This window comes from Hemitrygon akajei, chromosome 23 (genome assembly GCF_048418815.1).
Source record: "Hemitrygon akajei chromosome 23, sHemAka1.3, whole genome shotgun sequence".
Lineage (NCBI taxonomy): Eukaryota > Metazoa > Chordata > Chondrichthyes > Myliobatiformes > Dasyatidae > Hemitrygon > Hemitrygon akajei.
Genome location: NC_133146.1, coordinates 41391800 through 41416474, shown reverse-complemented (window position 1 = coordinate 41416474; position 24675 = coordinate 41391800). Strand labels below are relative to the sequence as shown.

At 41.3% G+C, this 24675-nt stretch overlaps 1 protein-coding gene across 4 annotated transcripts in view; it reads right to left on the bottom strand.

Annotated features, from left to right (window-relative positions):
- LOC140715093 (heparan sulfate glucosamine 3-O-sulfotransferase 1-like) overlaps positions 1-24675 on the bottom strand; it is a 166186-nt gene that overhangs the window by 121190 nt on the left and 20321 nt on the right. The gene's annotated exons all lie outside the window — the stretch shown is intronic.

Below are 24675 nucleotides of genomic sequence, written 5' to 3'. Positions count from 1 at the left end.
CAGGAAGGCTTTAGAAGGACTTAGAGAGATTAGGAGAATGGGCAAAGAAGTTGCAGATGGAATCCATTTGTTACCAGGTTCAGATATGGCCCAAGTGCAGAGTGAGAGACACTGAAGCAGGTTGATAGTTCACAGACTATAATACGAATAGTATTAAAGGGAAATAAAACAATAAACGCTAGGCCAAACAGCCATTAACTAAAGCTCTCAAAAAGGAAACGAAGCCTACACTGCGGCTGAAAAGAACAACTAAACATTAAACAAATATGCTAGTCTTCAGAGTCAGTGGACTTGAAAGTCCAATATCTCATAGAAGGCTGAATGCAAAGTGGCAGCGAAGTGTTGCTATGCTCTGTCCAAGTCTCAACAAGCACTACAACGACAAGCATGGAATTAAATACTATCACGATTAAATAATAATTAGTGGTCACATCCAAATTCACAAGCGCAATTGCCCCATCTGCTGCGCTGCTGAATCCGTGGTTGTGACAGGGCCCCCCTCTCTAGGCGCAGCCCCTGAGGCGCCACAGACCCGTGTCCACTGGAAGTCCCAGGTCAGCAACTTGTCCAAAATGTCCTTCGTCGGGATCCAAGTACATTCTTCTGGGCCATGCCCTTCCCAGTCCACAAGGTACTGGACCTTACCACGTACCCAGCGAGATGCCAGGAGGCGCCGCACAGTATAGACAAGGGAACCATCCACCAGGCGGGGAGGAGGGGGAGGTGGGGTGACTGGGGCCAGGGGAGAGGTAGTAACTGGCTTGAGCACTGGGTGGATCTTCAGTGATGCTGGTAAAAGCACTCTATAGGACACATTGTTTTTTTAAATTAATTTTTTAATATGGTAAGTTTCTACAATGCGACAAAACAAAAAAAGTTAAAAAAAGAGGTTTAAACAGTGCCAAACAAACGTATCAAATATACAGTCATAACAATTAAGAAAAAGCACCCATAGTAGAATCGTAAAAAGTTAGTTACCACCCCACCCTCCCACTACCCAACTCCAAGCCAACCTTACGATATATAGAAAAGTTAATCAGAACTTTTATCACCACAGAGCTGTATTTCTAAAAAGGTATATTGTCTACTGCCTGAGCTATAATATAGTTACATATCAAAAATACCTGTAAATCTTAACCGAAGCTGGAAGTAAGAGATTTAAATACAAAAGAAAAAAGGAGGGATGAACCCTTAATCTAAACGGGAATTATGAAAATATTCAAGAAAAGGTCTCCACACCTTTTGGAACTTTATGCCTGAATTAAGAAGTGAATAATGAATCTTTTCAGGTCTAAGCAGGTCATAATGTCTCTGAGCCATTCAGCATGAATGGGTGGGGCAGCATCTCTCCACCTAAGTAGGACTGCACATCTGGCCAAAAGAGGCAAAAGACAATGTACAACGTTTAGTCAAAGTCAGATGCATGTCAACTTCTCCTGAAGTGCCGAGAAAAGCAATCAGAGGGTGCGGTTCCAAGGAGCAATTAAGTATATGAGATAAAGTTAAAAAAAATCTCTCCAGAATTTCTCCAAGCTAGGTCAAGCCCAATACTTATGAATAAGGGAAGGCTCACCCCCTTTACACTTATCGCAACAGGGACTAATATCAGGATAGAACTGCGATAATTTAGTTTTAGACATATGAGCCCTGTGTACAACCTTGAACTGTAAGAGGCAGTGGCGTGCACATAGAGGACACCTTGTTGACAGCCTTTTCCACTACAAACGGTCCCACGTAGAGTGGTGCCAATTTCCGGTTCTCGACTTTCAGGGGACGATCTCTCAATGCCTCCCAGACCTCTCTCCTGGCTTGAATGGCCTTACCTGTCGACGGAGCTGATCAGCCTGCCGGGAATGCTGTTTCTGGGCGCTCAGCAAAGAAGCCCTGGCTCATCTTCAAGTGTGCTTGTAGCACTGGATCAGCTGTTCAGCAGCAGGAGCTTCTACGTCGATGTCCTGATCAGGGAAGAGTGGGGGCTGGAATCCCTTCTGGCACTCAAAGGGAGACATACCGGTGGAGGATGACTGGAGGTTATTGTGGGCGATCTCTGTCCAAACAAATTGGGAGCTTCAGGACGTGGGGTTGGAAGAGGCAAGACAGTGCAGGGTTGCCTCCAACTCCTGGTTCACTCTCTCAGCCTGGCCATTAGATTGGGGGTGGAAGCCAGACGAGAGGCTGACTGTGGCTCCTACAAGAGAGCAGAAAGCCTTCCAAATGCGGGAAGTGAACTGTGGTCCACAATCAAACACTATGTCTTGAGGAAAACCATGGAGCCTGAACACATGTTGCACCATGAGTGTGGCAGTCTCACGAGCTGATCGGAGCTTGTCGGCATGAGGTTATCTGCCTCATTGCCTCCATATATTCACTGAGAACAGATTCCATTGTCTGTAGCTTGTCTCCTACCTGACCAGTGAATCTCACGGTCAAGGTCAGTTGCTCTCTGTCTCTCTGCTGGGTTCACCTTTGTGGTCGAGACTTGCTGTTACCAGGTTCGGATATGGCCCAAGTGTGGAGTGAGAAACACTGAAGCAGGTCGATAGTTCACAGACTTTAATATGAACAGTGTTAAAGGGGAAAATAAAATAATAAATGCTAGGCTAAACAGGGCCATTAACTAAAACTCTCAAAAAGAAAACAAAGCCTACACTGCGGCTGAAAAGACCATTTAAACTTTAAACGAATACTGCTAGTCTTCAGAGTCAGTTGACTTGAAAGTCCGATATCTCAGGGAAGGCCGAATGCAAAACGGAGGCAAAGTTTTGCTGTGCTCTGTTCAAGTCTCGACAAGCACTTTGACGACAAGCATGGAGTTAAATACTATTGGGATTAAATAATAATTAGTGGTTGCTGTATCTACTGTGCTACCGAATCCGTGGTTGCGACACCATTGTTGAGAGGTATATTCTCATGAATTTTGGTGGAGGAAATTAAGAATAGATTATTTTCTAAAAGGGAAAATCATTCAAAAATCAGATGTACAAAGGGACTTCGAAGGTCTTGTACACAGTTCCCTAGAAGTTAATTTACAGGTTCAGTCATGGCGAGAAAGGCAAATGGAATGTTAGTATCATTTTGAGAGGTCTAGGGTAAATAAATGAAGATGTAATGCTGAGGATTTATAAGGTACTAGTGAAGCCTCACTTGGAGTATTGTGAGCAGTTTTGGGCCCCTTACCCTAGAAAGGATGTGCTGTCATTGGAGAAGATTCAAAGAAAGTTCATGAAAATTATTGTGGGAATGAAAGGCTTATGATATGAGGAGCATTTGATGGCTCTGGGGCTCTGCTTGCTGGAATTTAGAAGAATGGAGGGTGATCGGATGTTGAAAGGCATAGATATATTGGATGTGAAGAGGATGTTTCCAATAGTGGGGGAGTCTAGGATCAGAGGGCACAACCTCAGAATAAAGGGACGTCCATTTAGAATGGGGATTAGGAGGAACTTCTTTAGCCAGATAATGGTGAATCTGAGGAATTTGTTGTCACAGGTGGCTGCAGAGGTTGTTCATTGTGACGTTGATAACGTCAGAGCATGAAAGGTTCCAGGGAGAAGGCAGGAAAATAGGGTTGAGAGAGAAATAGATCTGCAGTAATGAAATGGTGGGCAGACTCGATGTGTTGAATAGTCAAATTCTGCTCCATAATGTCTTATGGTCTTATGGAATAGAGCTCTCTTTGTCTTTACCCACCATCCCATGAGCCTTTGCATCCAGCACACCATTCTCTGCAACTTTTGCTACCTTCAATGTGATCTTACCACTAAACACATTTTCCCCAATACCCCATTGGGGGGTCTCGGCCCGGGGCATCAGCGGTGCTTCTTCCTGTGGATGCTGCCTGGCCTGCTGTATTCCGCCAGCATTTTGTGTGTGTTGTTCCCCAATACCCCACTGTTTGCTTTCCACAGGGTTTGCTGTCTCCATGATTCCCTTATCCATATATTCACCCCCACCAATCTCCCTCCTGCCACATAGCCCTGCTGGTGGGCAAGTGCTTCACTTGCCTCTACAACTCCTCCCTCACCAACAATCAGGGGCCCAAGCAGTCCTTCCTGTTGAGGCAATACTTCACCTACAAGTCTATCATGGACTGGACCCACATGTAGATTGGAGTCTGCTTCATCGTGCACCTTCACTACATCTGTCAGGTGTAGATGTGCTGCAACAGGTGCAATTTCCTGGTGGCCATCCATTTTAGTTCTATTTCCCATTTCCATCTCAACAGTTCAGTCCATGATCACCTCTACTGCCACAATGAGGGCACTCTCAGGTTGGAGGAGCAGCACCTTGTATATCCCATAGGGGTAGCCTCCAATCTGACAACATGAATATTGATTTCTCTAACTTCCGATAATTTCTCTCTTTTTTCATTTCCTATTCTGGCTCCCCTCTTACTCCTTCCCTTCTCAGCTACCCGTCACTTTCCTCTGGTGGCCCTCCTCTTTACCATTCTCCCATGGTCCACTCTTCTCTCCTATCAGATTCCTTCTTTTTCAGCCCTTTACCTTTCCCACCTATCACCTCCCAGCTTCTCACTTTAAGCCCCCAACTTCCACCTCACCAATCACCTGCCAGCTTGTGCTTATTCTCCTCCCCTATCTTCTTATACTGGCTTCTCCCCACTTCCTTTCCAGTCCAGTCCTGATGAAGGGTCTTGGCCCCAAGTTTATATTTTCTTCATAGATGCTGCCAAACCTGTTGAGTTCCTCCAGTATTTTGTGTTCTGTTCACTGCTGAATGTTTTTTGATTCACCTGGCTTCAAAAGTTCAGTGATAACTACACGCTTCTGGGTTGTGCTAGATGCATTTTGGTTTTAAACCATTACACTCATTTGGAATTTGCCACAATCACCTATCACCTTTTTTGCCACGATCATCTATCACCTTCTAGCTGGTCCTCCTTCCCCTCACACCACCTATTTATTCTGATATCTATCTCCTTCCTTTCCAGTCCTGAAGAAGAGTGTCGCCTAAAACGTTGACTGTTTATTCATTTCTATAGATGCTGCCTGACCTGCTGAGTTTGTCCAGCATTTTGTCTGTGTTGTCAAAGAGTAAATGCAGCAGCCATTTAACCAATCAACCAGCAAGTCTTTGAGATGTGGTGGGAGATTGGATCACTAGGGAAAGCACAAGCAATCACAATGAGTAGGTGGAGATTTCGTATACACAGCACAGAGGTTGGGTTTGAACTCATGTCATGGGATATTTGCATAAGCAGCACACTGCTCTGTTACCAAGCCGTCCAAATCATCTTAACACTTAGTTACCTCAATGCTTTATTGAAGAAGTATTTTTTTTGTCAAAAATTAGCATAAACAGTGAGAAATTGATTTCTTTTTTTACCTTTTACAATTGTTGGTGAATATGCCCTACAAATGCCCATCCTTTCTGCTAATGTCAGAGAATACATTAAATTATATATTTTTAAAAATCGCTGAAGACACTTTGTTCATTTTTGGGCTCAGAATCTTTGAATTTCACAAAACTCACAGTATTTTTCCATTCTGGGTAGGGGGATACACCAGAGCATTTGCAATTCCTCTGATTAGTGGGTTCAAATCGTTGCGCCAATTATTTTTTTGTTAGTACTCTGAGCATGGTGTTCTGGGATGTGAATATCTTTATGCAGCAGGTTCTTCCTTGATTTTATTCCCATGGGAACCATTTCTAGATACATTATAGCTTCAGTATGCGTAGTTTATTATAAAAGTATTTAATAAGATTAATAATTATCACATAACATCAGTATAACTCTCTTACACTCACATACACAAACTTAATAATCTTTCTAATTTCCACTTAAGTCCATTACAGCTCATTTTGTAACTCAGAAGTCTGCCTTTTGAAACACAGTGGATGTTAGATTTGAAAGTTCAAAGATTGTGGAGAATACTGATTTTCATGAAATAAATTACACAAAGTAGCTGGATTGCTCTTGGTGAAGCTTTAATAATTGCTATTCTTTCAATGAAGACATCCATGTAGTAATGACGTGAAATGCAAATTCAGGCATTTTCTGATCCTTCAAGAGTTTTCAAGCAGAAATGTTAGCTTCTGTATTTTTATCTTTTGCTGAATCAGTCCATTATTGCAACCAGAATGGGCAACTCAGCCTAAGGATCTGTGAAAAATCCACAATACCTATTCCACAAAAGTCTTAATTCTGGTCAAATTATAATTGCCCTTTACTTGACTTTTTTTCCCCCTCTTAGTAACCTGGAGTGAAATAAACGCCTCCATATGAGGACTCTATCAATATGCCGTTCTTTTGTGGAAAGAATGAAAAACATTTTTGAAAATTTGAAGTTCAAAGTTCAAAGTAAATCTATTATCAAAGTACATATTTTTATATGACAGCCTATATTATCTTGACGTTCACTTTCTTGCAGGTATTCACAGTAGAAGAAAGAACTGCAATAGAATCAATGAAAAACTACACAAAAAGGCACAAACAAAAGCCAAATGTAGAACAGTACAGCACAGGAACATGGAACACCACAGAACAGGAAAAACCGTTCGAACCATGATGTCTGTGGTGTCCATGATACCAACAGAAAGAATGCCCTCTGCCTGCACATGATCCAAGTGCCTCTATTCTCCTTACTGTCTCACCAGTATTCAAATGGAGGGAAATTCTTGACTGAAACAATCTGATTATTGTAAGAAGGAAGACAAATTGAGTTCTTTAAACATCAGGGGTGATCCAACAATATCAGTAACTCAGCATTAAATGATTAAAATTCCACAGGTACAGGAGAATAGGTTGGGAAAGACTCATCCTGCCACCTACAACAGGCAACTGCGTTCACCCCCTTGCTTGGGGCAGGTAGAAAGGTTGATTTCATTGCTCACTTGTGTGCAGGGTGATGAAGTCTAGAGAGCAAATTCTGCACACTCAAATCCCCCAGTCAGAAGACATGAAAGTTGTTATTGGATTTAAGTGTTTTCAAAAGTATAAAACATTCAGAGATATATACTCTATAAACTAATAAAATTCAAATAAGTAATGAAAAAGAAAATCAAAAAAAGAACAAAAAGCTACAAACACACTCACATAGATATAATTGAAAACATATCAAAAAAAGAGGAAATAACAACCTTCCACATTTGCTTTCTAGTTTAGAATCTTTATTTACGATCAATAGGCTCTCAGACTCTTGGCCAGATTTGACAGCTGTGAGAGAAGATTTCACAGATAATGCTGGTGAATGCCAGCAAGATTGGATCCCACTGCTTGTGTGTAAGTCTGGGTGTATTTCTGTTCAAAGAGCTGAATGCTGGTGGGTATGTTTGGAACCACCAGTTACACTGAGCAAAATTTGGCTGATTTGATATGTTGGTCTGCTCAATTTGAATCTGAAAGATTAATATCATTGAAAAAAATGTTCCATATTGAATATGTAAAATATTGACTTTTCCAAACTTAAAATTAATACAATGAGGTGTTAATGTACTTAGCATTCTTATGTAAATAATGAACACAGATGCAGGAGAAAAATGCCAAGAGAACATTTGATGTACTGTGGTCTAATATATCCCTGTTCTCAAGAGCTACATGGTTGTTAAGTAAGAATCTCATGCAATGTCAAAACTTGCTGTAAAATACATACTGTTTCAAATAAATAATCAGATCATTCAAGGTAATACCTTGTAACAATGGTAATGGGCAGTGGTTCTGTACAGAACATGGTAGATGTGATTTAAAAACAGAAATCCTGGGTCAAATGGCATATTTGGGGCAGAACCTGTTGATGAGTTCTGCAACCAGATCCAGTTACAGGTCCCAATCTCATTGGAGCACCCTAGCTTTATACTGGGGAACTGCCATCCAAGTCCAGTGCCAGATCAGAGCTGGGGCAGGAGCTGAGCCAACATTGAGTTAAATGTGGAAGAAAGGTCAGTGGATTAGGAAGCAATGAGGAAAGCAAGCTACCTTTTTTGGATCAGTTGTATAATTATATGTTCCAATGTGTTTCAGTTGCTTCCTTTATTTCTCTCAAAAAATATAATTTAGTGCTTTAGATGTCTCTACAGAAAGTATCTCCCTGGTCATTAATACCAGAAAGCACCTCTGCCAATCCAGAAAGCCCATAGCTTTTGTCTAAGCTGGAGACCAACCACAACCTCAAACAGCAGGCTTGCTTGTCACTGCTTCTGACTGGCAACTGGATGTCAATCTTGGCAAGCCATTAAAGCTCCCTGGCTTCATCATATCATCATCACTGAGACATCATGGTTGTTCTGTCAGAAACCTCTAAGTAGGTGGTTAAGGTAGAACTGATAGCACCTTGGGAAGACCTGATTGAGGAGGTGTTTGAGTGTAGGAAGGCCAAATCCCAGGAGCTGGTAGAGCAATGTGAGAGACAGTGGTGGAGGGCACGATGTGAGCCCATGGAGGTTGGGGTCTAGTGGTTTTGCAGGCTGCTTGCTTTGCAGATCCTGCCCTGTCCTTGGCATTATGGGGGCTGCAGAGATAAGAGCCATCAGGAGCATCACAGAGGCTGCTGAGCGAGCCTCCAGATGGCTGTGGATCAAGAGGGGTGACCTGTGGACCAGTGCTGCTGGGACACAAGCCAGGGCCTGATCAACTCTGGCTGAGTCACTTGGGTGGGAGTGTCTGATGTTGAAAGACCCAAAGCACCGGATGACCCCAAGTTACATCACTGATAACACGTCCCAGCACATCCTAGGATGTATCTCAGCATCAGAAATGTCAGAGAGAGGCCTAGGTGTGCACGTACTATTGCTGGTGTTTCTAGGCAGGGCTAGCCTATTGTTTCAGTCTTTGGTAATTTAGTACCAATTATGTGGTGATTGAGCTTCCTTAAAGCACAGGTTAACAGTGTATGTTCTGGCAAGTACATATTTCTGACATCTCCCCCTTTCATATGCAGGTTTTCTCATTAGTATAACCATCTGTGTGGAACTAGTCACTCTATTTATCCATTTTTAGCCAACCAAGTACATGGTGTAATCGTTGCCTTTCTTAGGATTTACAGTGTCATTCATCTTCTGAAAATTCTCATAATTATTCCTCGAAAGCAACGAACTAGAGCCTCGACAAATGGCGCAGTGCCAGGAGGGAGTAATGGCATAGAACAAAAAGATTTCACACTAATGTTGAGGAGCTCCCTGTCGACATTATTAGTCCCCAGAATTTGGAGACATTGAAGATTGTGGAGAAAGCATGTCATTAAGATTAAGGTAGGATTTATGCTTTACTATAATCACTGGGTACATGCACCAGGAAAGTTTCTGCTGGATTGTAATTGTCAGGCATAATCACTAAGAGCATGTCGTATTTACACAGTGTCAATCACCAGGGACGTGTAGTTATCAAAATGCAGCGTTAGCGCTTGCTCATAATCAACAAAAACACAGCAACATATGCAGTGTTTGTGCCATATCCAATCGCCACGTACGTGTATCAACAAAGTATTTGTTTTGTGTCTCAATCTTCAAGAATGGGAACCTATAAAAAAAAGCAGCATTTGGGCTGCATCACAATCACTAGATACAGGTGCCAACAAAATGCAGTTTATATGCTATTTCACTATTTTCGGGTTCATGAACCAACAGGATACTGTACTTAATGCATTATGATCACCACCGGATATACGGAGTGACAACAGAACAGAAAAGGCTGTAAGTATGTAGAATATCATGCAACATCTGTGAAGAAATACAGAGAGTAAACAGCTCATATTTGCGATCATATGTCAAACAAAAGATCAACAAACTGAAATATTAACTCTGAGTCCCTCTCCATAGATGCTGTGTATTTCCATCGTTTTCTGCTCTTACTTCAGGTTTACAGCATTTACCACTTTTCAAATGTAATCCAGTGTTTCTGTGTAATCATTTACAAAGTACGGGTACTAAAAACACGCAATCCCTGGGCTACTGCACAATCACCAGGCACGCATCAAAACTATGCGCAACAAACACCAGGCACACACACACCAAAAATATGCAAAAAACAGTAAATGTTGGAAATACTCAACAGGTTAGGTAGCATCAGTTGCAAGAGAAACAGAGGTTTGGTGCTGCAGGGGATGGGGGAAGAAGGGTGTGGTGAATCTTCCTTAATCCCAGCTAACCTGCTGGTTGAAGATCTGGATAGACGGAGAAAAACAGTACCGCAGGTTAGTTACCATAAGACCATATGACACAGGAGCACAATTAAGCCATTCAGCCCATTGAGTCTGTTCTGCCATTCCATCATGACCTATTTATTATTCCACTTAACCCCATTCTTCTGCCTTCTCTCCATAATCTTTGACACCCTTACTAATCCAGAAGCTATCAACTTTCACTTCGAATATACCCAATGCCTTGGCCTCCACAGCCATCTGTAGCAATGAATTCCATAGATCTACCACCCTCCTAACCTCTGTTCTAAAGGGACATCCTTCTATTTTGAAGCTATGCCCTGTAGTCCTAGACTCCCCCACGTTAGGAAACACTCTCTCCACATCCACTCTATGCGGTCCTTATGTACCAAATGAAATATTTGGTACATATAGTATATGTACAACTGAGGTTGCTATGAATAAAAAGGCTACTTTGGTTAATGTGTCTATGAGATCCATCAGGAAGGGTTTCTGACAATAGACTCTGCAATGTGTCATTATTTGGTGTTTGAAATTTGCTTCTGTAAGTAGTGTGCTTGTATTTGTTCAGGAACAAACAAGTGGCTCTTAACATAGCACCTCACCCTCACCAATAATAGTTTTCCAGGGTGGCACAGTAGCGCAGTGGTTAGCACAATGCTTTACAGTATAGGTGACCCAAGTTCAATTCCTGCCGCCACAAACTGTAAGGAGTTTGTACGTTCTTCAGGTGACCACATGGGTTTCTTCCGGGTGCTCCGATTCCCACCCACAGTCCAAGGATGTACTGGTTGGTAGGTTAATCGGTCATTGTAAATTGTCCTCTGATTAGGCTAGCATTAAATTGGGGGTTGCTGGGCGGCATGGCTCAAAGCAGCACAAGGGCTGTATCTCCATAAAACAACAAAAATATCTATGGTGAAGTAATTGGGAAGGAAAATGAAGTCATATGTGCAGGCATGGGCAGATGTCCTATTACATAATGGTCTCTGGAAATGACTCAGGAGTTTTCTACTTTTGTTGCTTCCGTGAAGCATTGTAAAAAGGAGCTTTATCCACATTGCACAAAAGGTCAATGTTGTGGTGCAGCATACTGAATACACAGTGTACATGCACACTTACATCTGGAGTATCAAACATTCAATACAGACAGAGTGGCTGTTAATACCCATTCATCTAAAATTATGGGTAAGGGAAAGTTAGTTTGTAGATCACAAAGAAGAAGAAAAGTACTGAGGGATAAGTGCCAAAAAGCACAGCTGGGCAGATTTGGCTCCTTGTACCTAACATTTATATTGGCTTTATGCGGTCAAATCATCCATGGTCTCCCATCAATTTCAAAATCAGTTTGCTATTACTCACTGCTTGAGCTAAAATGTGCTGCTATTTTAGATTCCAAATTCATGCCCATTGGATGCTTTGAAGTCTTTGTAAATATTCACACTACTCCATCAGAGATCTGTGATTCACCCTGGAAACACTTGTATTATGTGACACATTGAGTAGAATATTTTCTGTTATTTTTCGTTTGCATGATTTAAAAGTCTTTCTATTAATTTTTAGTTGAATTTACTAAAAACTTGATTTCTATGCTGTAATATACACTCAGCGGCCTCTTGATTATCTCCTTTACCTGATAAAGTGGCCACTGAGTTCATGCTATTCTGCTGCTGTAGCCAATCCACTTTAAAGTATTCTGAGTTGTGTGTTCAGAGGAAATCTTCTATGTACCATGTTGTAACACAAGCTTATTTGAGGTACTGTTGCCTTCCAGTTGCTTTGAACAAGTCTGGCCATTTTCCTTGGACCTCTGTCATTAACAAGGCACTTTCATTCACAGAACTGCCAATTATTAGATATTTTTGGGGGTTTTATTTTGCACCATTTTCTGTAATGCTAGAGGCTGTTGTGCTTGTAAATTCCAGGAGATCAGCAGATTCTGAGATACTCAAACCACCCCATCCGGCACCAACTATCATTCCATGGCCAAAGTCACTTTGACCACTTTTCTTCTCCATTCTGATTTTGATCAGAACAACATATGAACGTCTTGACCAGGTCTGCATGCTTATATATGTTGAGTTGCTGCCACATGACAGGCCGATTAGGTATTTGCATTAACAAGCAGGTACAGGTATATCTACTAAAGTGGTCATTGCTTGTATTTCTGTATAGCTCCTTCTCTGTACTTAAAATGCTCTTACAAACAGGAATAAGCCAATTTTTAGCTATTGTAATTGAACTGCAGCAGATTACCAAACTCAAATATCTCAACAAATATTTTAAAGCTTTTTTTTGAAAAATCAAGATACATGCCCATTTGTGCAATTGCATTGCACATTTTACATTTGGCCATATGCAGATGAGACCGAGCGCAATCTTCTGACAAATCTCAAAACGAGTATAATTCTGTTTACAATTGTCCGCTGTACAACTGATTGCCAAAAACAGAGATTCTAAGGATCTGTATCTCCCTACACCCAGATTTGGTGAGCTTTCCATTGTAGTTTGTCTGTCAGGAAGCAAAATGTCCTGTGGAAGAAAACCCTAGGACTTCGTTACAGATCTGTCTTGCTAAGACTACATTAATAATCCAGTCAAGATTGATTGCTTGTCACTAAAACCTGGAAATAATGCATGCTTGCCTGTTTTAGTTACTGGGAGGTCTTCATTGATGCCAAAAATCTTCAAATCCTGTGATTTATATTAAACGATAATTTTGACTGTCTTTCAGAAGTCAAATCTTCCCCATTAGTTTATGCACATGCATTAGTTACTCCACAATACAAAGTTTTATCTCGGTGGATTTGAAGGGCATAATTATTCTATTTCAAATGTAGACATGGATCAGAACAAGTATACCTGAATTACTCAGGCAAGTTACTTTATTTATTAATTGATTCTACCCACAATTCTAAAACATATTAATTTTTAAGAGAAGCATCACATTAGGTTTAATAGTCTTTGGGTAATGGTAACCTAATTTGCCAAGTGGGAATCATCTGCCTTTTTTACACCCTGCACTTTCTATATTCTCGATTTACCTCAATGGAAGTAAACTGAGGTGCAGCTGTGAGTGAGGTTGCGGACAATTAGATCCCATCACTTTCCTATTAAACCAGATTAGGTTACAATCCTGCACCCTTATCTATTAATTGGATTCAGTACATATAATGGGTTAATTAATAAAATAAGTTACTGTATAATTTACAGTGTTAATGTGTTAAAGTATCTTGAGCTGAAAAAATGTAACTTAATGTTAAGCTTTAGAGCATAAATAATTCAAATTCTTGGCAACTTAAGAGATATTGGTTTTTAAATCTGCATATATATTTACTGCATCAGCTAATCTATTATTTTGGAATAAAACTACCAGGGCAACACATCATGCTTGACAGTGTAGAAGTCAGCAGAATTTGCCATTAATACATTATGCCACAATAAATCACTGTCCATTGTTATTAGGGATAACGTAGTTCACAATTTATTTGTTATGCCTTTTTTTGCATATGTCAGTTGCAAAAATTCTTATACTCCTGATACTTGTGCCAAATTTAACCCAAAGGAAAATAAGGGATGATGGGTAAATGATCAGTTATCACAATACTTCCTTCATTACTATTTTAATTCACACCATAAGCTGGAGTGAATTCGCTGTTGCTGAATTGTTAAGGTCTGAAGTGAATCAGAAGTTAAAGAAGTAGCAGTTCGTGATTTTGGCCACAACAATCACAAAGTATTCTGGGATAGCTGAGAACAGACAGAACCAAGGATGTAAATGGTCCAGGCTAGTTACTTTTCTCAAGATGTTTGTTATTCAAGAAGAGAGGAGAAGTGATCCTCTGCTGATAGAAGGAAGATATATGTCATCCCTGCTCCAGAATTCTCTTTCAAAGATTATGATCACTTTACATATTACTCAGCATCCTGTCCTTACAATGGACTATTGTCTTGGGTGCCCCAGCTGTCTAATTACTGAGGTCATTCTCAGGTTGAAGGACCAACATCTCATGTTCTGTCTGTAAGTTTCCAACCTGACAACACAAACATTGATTACTCTAACTTCCGGTAATTTCTCTCACTTCCCCCGCTCTGCTTTTCCTTTCCTCATTCTGGCTCCCCTCTTGCCACTTTTCTTTTCCTCACCTGTCCATCACCTCCCACTGGTGCCCCTCCTCTTTCCCTTTCTCCCATGGTTCACTCTCCTCTCCTATCAGATTCCTTCATTTTCAGCCCTTTACCTTTTCCACCTCCCACTTCCCAGGTTCTCATTTCATCTCTCCTCCTCCACCCACTCAGCTTCCCTCCTCACCTGTCCTCACCTATCACCTGCCAGTTTGTACTCCTTCTCCTTCCCCCCACCTTCTTATTCTGGCTTCTTCACCCTTCCTTTCTTGCACTGATGAAAGGTCTCGGTCCAAAACATTGATGCCGTTTAACTTGCTGTGTTCCTCCGGTATTTTGTGTGTGTTACTCTGGATTTTCAGCATCTGCAGAATCCCTTGTGTCTAATTGCCTTCTTCTGTTGGTGTACTATGGCATTAAATCTGTGGGCTTTGGGAAGAGAAAGGATCCTCTGTTAGAAATGAAACTGAGTCTGTGATATCAAAGACCTAAGCTTTAGTTCAAGTGTCGACACAGACATAACACTCCCATTCCAGAACTTGCCTGTTGCCCTTGTGTTCCAGCAGATACTTTAATAGAAAATTAAAGCACAGGTTGAGTATCAGTGTAATGACATAACTAAACTGGGAGATATTTACAGCAAAATGTACCCTAAGGGTAAAGACACTATTGAATAACTAATGCAGCACATTGTAATTTAATTAAACTTCTGTCTTAGCTAATTTATTTAGCATTAGGCTTGAATCAGCATAATCGGTCTCAGATGTTCCAGAGGATCAGTAAAGTAATTGCTATATCTAGAATTTGTTTGCTTAGAAAGGGCACACAGACCTACAATTCGTCCTTATATCGTCAAACTGAAAAATCCAGATTACAGAGAAGGATACAAAGCCGTAGGAAAATTAAAAAATGCTTGAAAAAGAATACAGTAAAACCTTCATAAATGTGGAAGGCATGGCTTGAATTAAAAATCTTTAGACTCATTTAAAAATCCTTCCAGAGATGAAGATATTTGGGTTTATTTTGCTTATTTCCCCCACTAGAAAACTAGTGTAATAGTGGTTATTCTCACCCTTTAGCTAACGTATAGTGTAAGCAAGTATTAAGAGGCAGCACTGTACACACCCAGAGGAGCTACAGGGTGACGGGATTCAATGCCTTCCCTTTTTAACAAGTCTGCACATTCTCCCACTGACTGTTTTCTCCCTGCATCCTTTAATTCCCCTGGACACTTCATTTACCTCCTTCATCCCAAAGTTGGTCAGATAATTGACGACTATAAATTGCCCCTAGTACGTATGTTCATGGTAGAATCTGAGGGCAGTTAATGGGAACATGGGAAGAGTAGATAACCAGGAAGATTAGCAGGACAATGAGCTGGCTGAAGTGCTGTAAGGAAACCTGATATACTTATAATGTATGTACACATAGACTGTGTAGCTGAATAGAATGGATTAAACACACATTTTAGGAGTACTTCATGTCTCTTCCTGATCTATTATATTTGTGGCAAGACAAGCTGTCACAATAAGAACTTCCACATAAGTTACATGGTGGTAGTGATCTGACGCCTTTATGAGGTCGGCTCGGAGAGAGAAGAGCCAACCACCGAGGTGGAGAACCGGAATCAGACGTAGGGCTGGGAACTTCCTTCTATAAAGACAATCGTGAATCAGTTCACTTCACTGGCATCATCATTGGTTTCCAGGTAGCATCACTATTTGTAATCATGCATGTTATAAATAACACTTATAATTTAAATAGGCAATGGGCAAGAGCCTTTAAAAATGATTACTAACAGCAGTACTAAATGCCAACTGATCCGAATTGGAACTTGTTACCACCTAACCAGATTAGGCTTTTAGGTCTTGGCAACATGATATCAAATTGCTCTCCAAAACACTGATCAAATACATAGTCAGTGGCCACTTTATTAGGTACACCTGAACACCTGCTAGTTAAGGCAAATATCTAATCAGCCAATCACGTGGCAGCAACTCAGTGCATAAAGGCATGCAGACATGGTCAAGAAGCTCAGTTATTGTTCAAACCAAACATCAGAATGGGGAAGAAAAGTGATCAAAGTGATTTTGACTGTGGAGTGATTGTTGGTGCCAGATGGGGTGGTTTAAGTATCACAGAAACCGTTGATCTCCTGAGATTTTCATGCACAACAGTCTCTAGAATTTATAGAGAATGGTGCAAGAAAACCCCCAAAACTCCAGTGAACAGTAGTTCTGTGGGCAAAAACACCTTGTTAATGAGAGAGGTAAGAGGAGCATGACCAGATTGATTCAAATTATCAAAAAAGAAACAGTAACTCAAATAACCACGTATTACAACAATAGTGTGCAGAAGAGCATCTCTGAATGTATAATGTATTGAATCTCAAAGTGGATGGGCTACAGCAAAATACCACACCGAGTTCCACTCCTGTACCTAATAAAGTGGCCACTGGGTGTATATAGGGCTGACACTTGTTAAGGCATTTGACTGGGCTTCAGATGAAAATCCAGCTGTATCTTGTGGTACACAGGTGTTAGCAGGAGGAAGTAAAAGCAGAAAGTACTGTATATTTAAACTGGAGGCTTGACTCTGTTTGAAATCGAGCAGTTCACCTTTATCCTGCTTAAACTTACAAACTGCCACTTTCATTATGATTCTTAAATGAGCCATTGGGGTGGCAGAAAAGGATTAAATATGAAGCTGGCAGTTGTTCTCCAGAGGTCTCAGGAGGCCAATCTTCTGCCCTGTATGTGAGGGGCCTTGAAAAATCTTTGAGCAACTAACGTACACATGTAAGGTCCTTGAGTACTTAGATCCATTCCCAAAGTTATGCCTTGTTGTGCCTGTTTCACCTTCCAGCCTGTATTCCTTCCACACCACACCTTCATATTCTGGCTGCTTGCCCTTTCCAGTCTTGATGAAGGGTGGCAACTCAAAATGCCAACTGTTTATTCAATCCCATAGAAGCTGCTTGACTGTGTGTGTGTGTGTGTGTGTGTGTGTGTGTGTGTGTGTGTGTGTGTGTGTGTGTGTGTGTGTGTGTGTGTGTGTGTGTGTGTGTGTGTGTGTGTGTGTGTGTGTGTGTGTGTGTGTGTATAAACACTTTGGGCACATAAACATCCATGACCTTATCACATCCAGCCACATCAAAATGAAAGAATACTCCACATCCCCATCCCCACTCCCTTTCTCTCACCCTTATTCCCTGGAATCCTCTCCCTAATATACTCTGCTTCTCCAATATTATCCTTAAACCTACTTCTCTAGGGGAAAAAAAACTTCTCTTCTCTATTATCACTTGTTTTTGCTTCATTATGCTGTATATAGAAACACAATATTTTTTAATAAGAAGAGTACAATTTAAAGCCAACTCATTGCTTTTAATAGCACGAGTACGGATTTGGGCAACATGTATCCAGTGTTTTTTAATTTCCCTACTGCACCTTGTTGTAACCTAACAAGAGGGGGAAACTGAAGCCAAATAAGTGGAAAGCAGTCCTGATCAATGAGGTCTTCCTACAGGGCAACTAGCTCACGACCTCATAAAACTATTCCAAATGACAGGGCTTTTTGCATTAGTGGTGAACCGCATTCATTCTGGAATTCTGTTTGCTGGATCATTATACATTCATTTTAGGTTGCTAATGATGCTCCCACACATTCTCTGTCAGAATCAGCAGTGCCAGAAATCATATCAATTATTCTGTGTGCACTGTGAAGCTGGTGAGTTTGTGAAGTCATGGTTTACCAGGCCTATGCTCACTGAGTTTCCCCCAAGGAAAGTTTTTGTGTCTCAGTTGAGTACATCAGTACTCAGGGAATAATACGACTGGCTCATGAGTGCCTCTCTGTGTTTATTCACTCCTGGCATTTTCCTCGACAGGAGCTCCCATATCTCCAACCTCCACCAGCCAGCAAAACAAGGACTGCAGTTGTATGTAAAGAATGTTTCCTTCTAATGTTCACTAGGACTTTCACTGACCCTTGGTCAAGATGTTGGAATCTGAAAACTGAGAACAGCATGAACTACACAAACTGTTCAGTTGTAAAGCCTACTATCACCTTCTTCAACGCAAATAGGGATGAGAGAGAAATGCTAGGTTTGCCAATGATACGACCTTCCTGAAAATAATTCTCGAATTCAGAAAAATTCTATATAATTCTTCAGTGGAACTGTTGATTATGATCTAGGGATCCATTCAATTGTATCGAAGATAAAAATGTCTGAGAAGCAGGTGTTAAATCAGGAATGTGAATAAATTAAATATATAGTTTTGTCTTCCAATTGTCTTTTAACTATTTGAAGTCTTATACTTGTAAAGAAACAGAGTCTGAAAGACAATGCACAAAATGCCTTTTCTGTTTCAAAATGGCATGTAGTGAATGAATACACATGGATGGGGTAAGACATTTTCTGTGTAGTTAGATTAAAAAAAACTTCAGAAACATTTTACCACTAAGTCAACAATAAGCAGGGTCAGTTACAATGGAAATTTCTTTAACTGTGCCTCCTCAAAGATGGCAACATCAGACTGTGAACGTAAAATACAGAAAATAGAACAGTACAGCACAATTCAGGACCTTCTGCCCACGATGTTGTGCTGACCCTTTAACCTGCTCCAAGATCAATTTAACCCTTCCCTCCCACATAGCCCTCCATTTTTCTTTCATCCCTAATGTATCTGCCTCTATCATTACCCCTGGTAGTGCATTCATAACACCTACAACTGTAAAAAAAAACTATCTCTGATAATCCCCCTACAACAACATGGCCCTTTATATTAGCCCATGTATTCCTCCCTGGTAAATAGTCTCTGACTGTTCACACTATCTATACCTCTTATCATCTAGTACACCTCAACAAATCATATCTTGTCCTCTTTTGCTCCAAAGAAAAAAGCCATAGGTCTTTCAGACTATCTTCATAAAATGCGATCTCTAATCCAAGCAGCATCTTGGTAAATCTCCTCGTATCCTCTCTAAAATTTCTACATTCTACCTATAATGAGGTGAGCAGGACTGAACACAATACTCCAAGTGTGGGATAACCAGAATTTTATAGCAACACTGCCTAGTAGCATCGAACTCAATCCCATGACTAATGAAGATCAACACACCATACACCTTAAATATACTATCAACTTGTACTGCAACTTTGAGGGTTCTTTGCACATGAACTCCAAGATGCCTCTGTACTGCTAGATGGTTAAAAATCCTGCCATTAATTCTGCCTTCTAGTTTTCAACCTTCCGAAGTGAATTACTTCACACTTTTCTAGATTGAACTCCATCTGCCACTTACCCTCCGGCGCTTCTCCAGTGACCAGTGAGGTCGTAAAGATCACTGTCAAAGGCATAGCAATCTCTTCTCTTTTGATCAAACAAACCTACCCACAAGGATACGAGTACTCCGAGTTCAGGTGTAACCCAAACCTTTTGTACAGGTCATACCTTTCCCAGGAGAGTACCCAGTGATCCACAAATCTGAATTCATTCTACCTTACCCTTACTGGTGCACTGCGTAGGCAGCACTCCAGAAACTACCACCTTTGAGCTTTCTACCTAGCTCCCTATATTCTCCCTTTAGGACCTCTTTCCTTTCCCATCCATGTTGTTGGGATGAATTTGTAAATTAATTCTGGCTGTTCACTCTCCCCGTTTAGAATTCTGTGAACCTCAGCTGAGACATCTCAGACACTGGAAAGCAACACAGCATCTGGGATTCTCTCTCACATCCACAAAATCTCCTGCCTCTTTTCCTGACTACTGAATCCCCTACCAACACTTATTGTCTGTCATGATGAAGTCCTGATGGAGGGTCTCGGCCCAAAATGTTGACCATACTCTTTTCCATAGGTGCTGCCTGACCAGCTTGAGTTCCTCCAGCACTTTGTGTGTGTTGCCCCTATCAACACTGTTCTTCTCCTCCCTTCCCTTCTGAGTCACAGAGCCAGACTCAGTGCCAGAGACCTGGTCGTTCCAGTTGTCCACTGGTAGATCATCCTCCTCCTCAGTAGTATCCAAAGCGTTATACTGGTTAATGAGGGGAATGGCTACAGGGGTACTCTGCACTACCTGCCCGTTCCTTTTTCCACTCTTGACTGTCACCGAGCTACATGCTTCCTGTAACTTAGGTGCAACAAGTTGGCTGTACCTCCTATCTGTCACCTCCTCATTCTTCTGAATGAGCCAAAGGTCATCTAACTCCCACTCCAGCTTCAGCTACAGTTCCTTAACATGATCTGTAAGAAGCTACAACCAGCTGTGCCTCTCCTAGATGTAGCAATCAGATCTCCCACATAGAGCACCTGAGCACAATATGGGTCCTTCTGTCCATAATTTTGTACTGACCTTTTAGCCAATTCTAATATCAATTTGACTTTTCCTTCCTATATAAGCCTCTATTCCTTTATCATCCATGTGCTTATCAATGAGTTTCTTAAATGTCACTAATGTATTCACCTCTATCACTACCCCTGGCTGGACATTCCACACACCTATCATTCTCTGAGAAAGAACTTACCACTGACATCGCCCAGTACTGTCCTTTAAAATTATGCCCTTTTGTCTTAGCCATTTCCACCCTGGAAAATTGTCTCTGGCTATCCACTTGAACTACGCCTCTTATCCTCTTATACATTTCTATCAAGTTACCTTGCTTCCTTCTCTTGTAGGAGGAGCATACCACTGACCTGGGATCTATTCTCACTCTTCTAGCTAGGCAGTAATGGACAACAAAAAAAAAACCTGGCAGAAACCTCAACCTAGCCTCCTTGCCAAAGCCTCAATTCCACACAGTAACTCTGATCCATTCCAACAATGGGTGCTCTGCATACACCTTACTTTTTTATTGACTATTAACCCATGTGATGTCAATCTTCACACAAAATGCCAATAGGTTCCACTTGCTTTCTAAATTTGACACTTAAGCTGTACAAAGGGCTATTTCTGCGAGCTCAGTCTCTGCACTTTGAGGTTTTCCACTTGATCCTGTTTTAGTCTTCTTGACTAAGCTGCAAATTTTATGTGTTAATGTCACCTTAAGTTTTGGGCTAATGCCCACGAGCGATTACATTGAGACCTGTGGAAGTTCATTGGCAGCTGGAAGAATTTACTTCTCAGCTCAAATAGATTCAAATTGACATGGGTTCTTGACATGCACAGGCCTGGATCTCCACACAATTCAAGCCACAGAGCTGGATTTTATGATTTATGCTTCTGTCAATCACAAAAAGAAATTTACGAAATTGCAATAATATTTGTTAAGATACTATAAGTTAAAACTCCACATTAAATTTCTTCTCTTTATCAGCAGAGAATTAATCCTGAAGCATGCAAGAAACTAATCTAGATTCTTTGTGCTAATTCCTTTGTGCCATAACCTCATCAAGGGCATTCCGAATCTCAGCATTGAGTGTTTGCTGGATTATATTCAGAAACAGGATGCACAAATAGAGTTTAATCTTCAGTCAGTAACATTCATTGCTTCCTGGTTAAGAATTCAGGTTCCATAGAAAACTTTTTAAGAATTAGTCTCTCTTCTGATATCAAGCAGGACGTGAAAAGACTTCATATCTGGAACTGACTTGCCTCCGTAGAGATGCCTTGCAAACTAAGATATTTCTATTTTTGACTAAAAAGCTTGGCAAAAGAGTTTATGATGGATGCAGGGATGGAAGGGTTGGGAGAACACAAATTGCTTCAACGTCTACATATAATAGGATTTAGGATTTGTTTTCCTGTATTGAAAATAGTGGTAATCTGTTTGATCAGATTCATTACAGTGAACAAAATGAGGTTTTGTTTTAACTCTTAAAGCCTATTCATGTGGTATAGAACTGACCATAAGACCATAAGATACAGGAGAAGAAGCAGGCCATTCAGCCCATTGAGTCTGTTCCACCATTCAGTCATGGGCTATTCCAATTCTTCCAGTCATCCCCACTCCCCTGCCTTCACCCCATACCCTTTGATGCCCTGGCTAATCAAGAACCTATTTATCTCTGACTTAAATGCACCCAATGACTTGGCCTCCCCAGCCACTCGTGGCAACAGAGGTTTACCACCCTCCGACTAAAGTAATTTCTCCACATCTCTGTTCTAAGTGGATGTCCTTCAATCCTGAAGTCGTGCCCTCTGGTCCTAGAATCCCTTACCATAGGAAATAACTTTGCTATATCTAAACTGTTCAGGCCTTTTAAAATTCAGAATGTTTCTATGAAATCCCCCTCATTCTCCTGAACTTCAGGGAATACAGTTCAAGAGCTGCCAGATGTTCCTCATACAGTAACCCTTTCATTCCTGGAATCATTCTTGTGAATCTTCACTGAACCCTTTCCAATGTCAGTATATCCAAATAAACTGATTCCTAAGCTCCGGAACCTGCGTCTCAGCACTCAGATCTGCAGCTGGATCTTCAACTTCCTCACAGACAGGACCCAGGCTGTAAAAATAGGGGACAAGCTCTCCTCTACAATCACTCTGAGCACCGGTGCCCCTCAAGTCTGTGTACTCAGCCCCATGCTGTACTCACTGTCCAACCATGATTGTGTAGCCAAGTTTCCATCAAACTCATATATAAGTTTGCTGATGACACCACAATTGTAGGCCGCATCTTGGGTAATGATGAGTCGGAGTACAGAGAGGAAATTAAGAACCTGGTGGCATGGTGCGAAGACAATAACCTATCCCTCAACGTCAGCAAGATGAAGGAATTGGTTGTTGACTTCAGAAGGAGTAGCAGACCGCACAACCCCATCTACATCGGTGGTGCGCAGGTGGAACAGGTCAAAAGCTTTAAGTTCCTTGGCGTGAATATCACAAATGACCTGACTTGGTCTAATCAAGCACAGTCCACTGCCAAGAAGGCCCACCAGCGCCTTTACTTCTTGAGAAAGCTGAAGAAATTTGGCCTGTCCCCTAAAACCCTCACTAATTTTTATAGGTGCACTGTAGAAAGCATTCTTCTAGGGTGCATCACAACCTGGTATGGAAGTTGTCCTGTCCAAGACCGGAAGAAGCTGCAGAAGATGGTGAACCTAGCCCAGCACATCACACAAACCAATCTTCCATCCTTGGACTCACTTTACGCCACATGCTGTCGGAGCAGTGCTGCCAGGATAATCAAGGATAAGTCCCACCCAGCCAACACACTTTTTTTCCCCATTTCCCTCCAGGAAAAGGTTCAGGAGCATGAAGATATGTACGGCCAGATTTGGGAACAGCTTCTTTCCAACTGTGATAAGACCGCTGAACAGATCCTGACCCGGATCTGGGCCGTACCTTCCAAATATCCAGACCTGACTTGCACTACCATACTTTCCCTTTTCTATTTTCTAATTATGATTTATAATTTAATTTTTTATTATATTTACTTCGATTGTACTTCAGGAAGCGCGAAGCGCAGAAACAAATATCACTGTGATGATTGTACAGTCTAGTATCAATTGTTTGGTGACAATAACGTATTTGTATTTGTATTTGTCCTTTCTAAATTAAGGAGCCCAAAACTGCACACAATACTCCAAGAGTGGTCTCGCGAGTGCCTTACAGAGCCTCAACATCACATTCCTGCTCTTATATTCAATACCTCCAGAAATTAATGCAAACATTACATTCACCTTCTTCACCACTGACTCAACCTGGAATTATTTTGACTGCCATTGTATCTAGTTTTGAAGAAATGTTGTTGTAATATAGAAACTTGCAATTTGTGAAACTATTTATTGAATAAAATGTATTTAAATATTATCTTTAGTGTTGAGATACCAGCTGTCAACTGGATCTTTTCTTCTGAGGTCCTCTGTTGGTCAGGATCAACCACAAATATTGCCGGCCATGGATGTCTATCTATGCGAATGTAAGCTGGTACACAAGCCAGGGCAGTACGATGTGCAGAGCAAGCTGTTGCTCAAGTAACAGGCTCCTCCTCTCTATGCAGCTGATAAATCTAAAGGAATGGCAGAGACCGATACAGTTTGTATTGCCTTAGGGACTTCCAGCTCTGGACTTTTCCTTGGGGTTTACTCCTGAAGCCTTCCCCATGAGTGGGTATAGCCACAAGGCAGCAGGAGTTTGAGATTAGAGTTTTCCTTCTCCTAGATGACGTGCCAACCACAGCTGACGAGCCCCATCTTGCTGGTTTTAGGGTGCCAGTAACCTGCCTTTGCCCCTTTCTCTGTCAATAGAAGTGATTCCACCGGGCTTAGTAGCTAAGCCACATGTAGTCTTGGCTGTCGGAGTCCATTGGGAGCGGCATTTGATGGGTTGTTGAAGCTGATCCCTACTACCTCCTGGGCTGCGACAAACTTAAGGAACTACTGGATCTGTACGTACAGCTCTTTACCACTTAAACAATGTAACCCTCGAGGACACCATCAAACATTTAACACCATCAAGGACATCTTCAAAAGGCAATGGCTCAAGAAGGA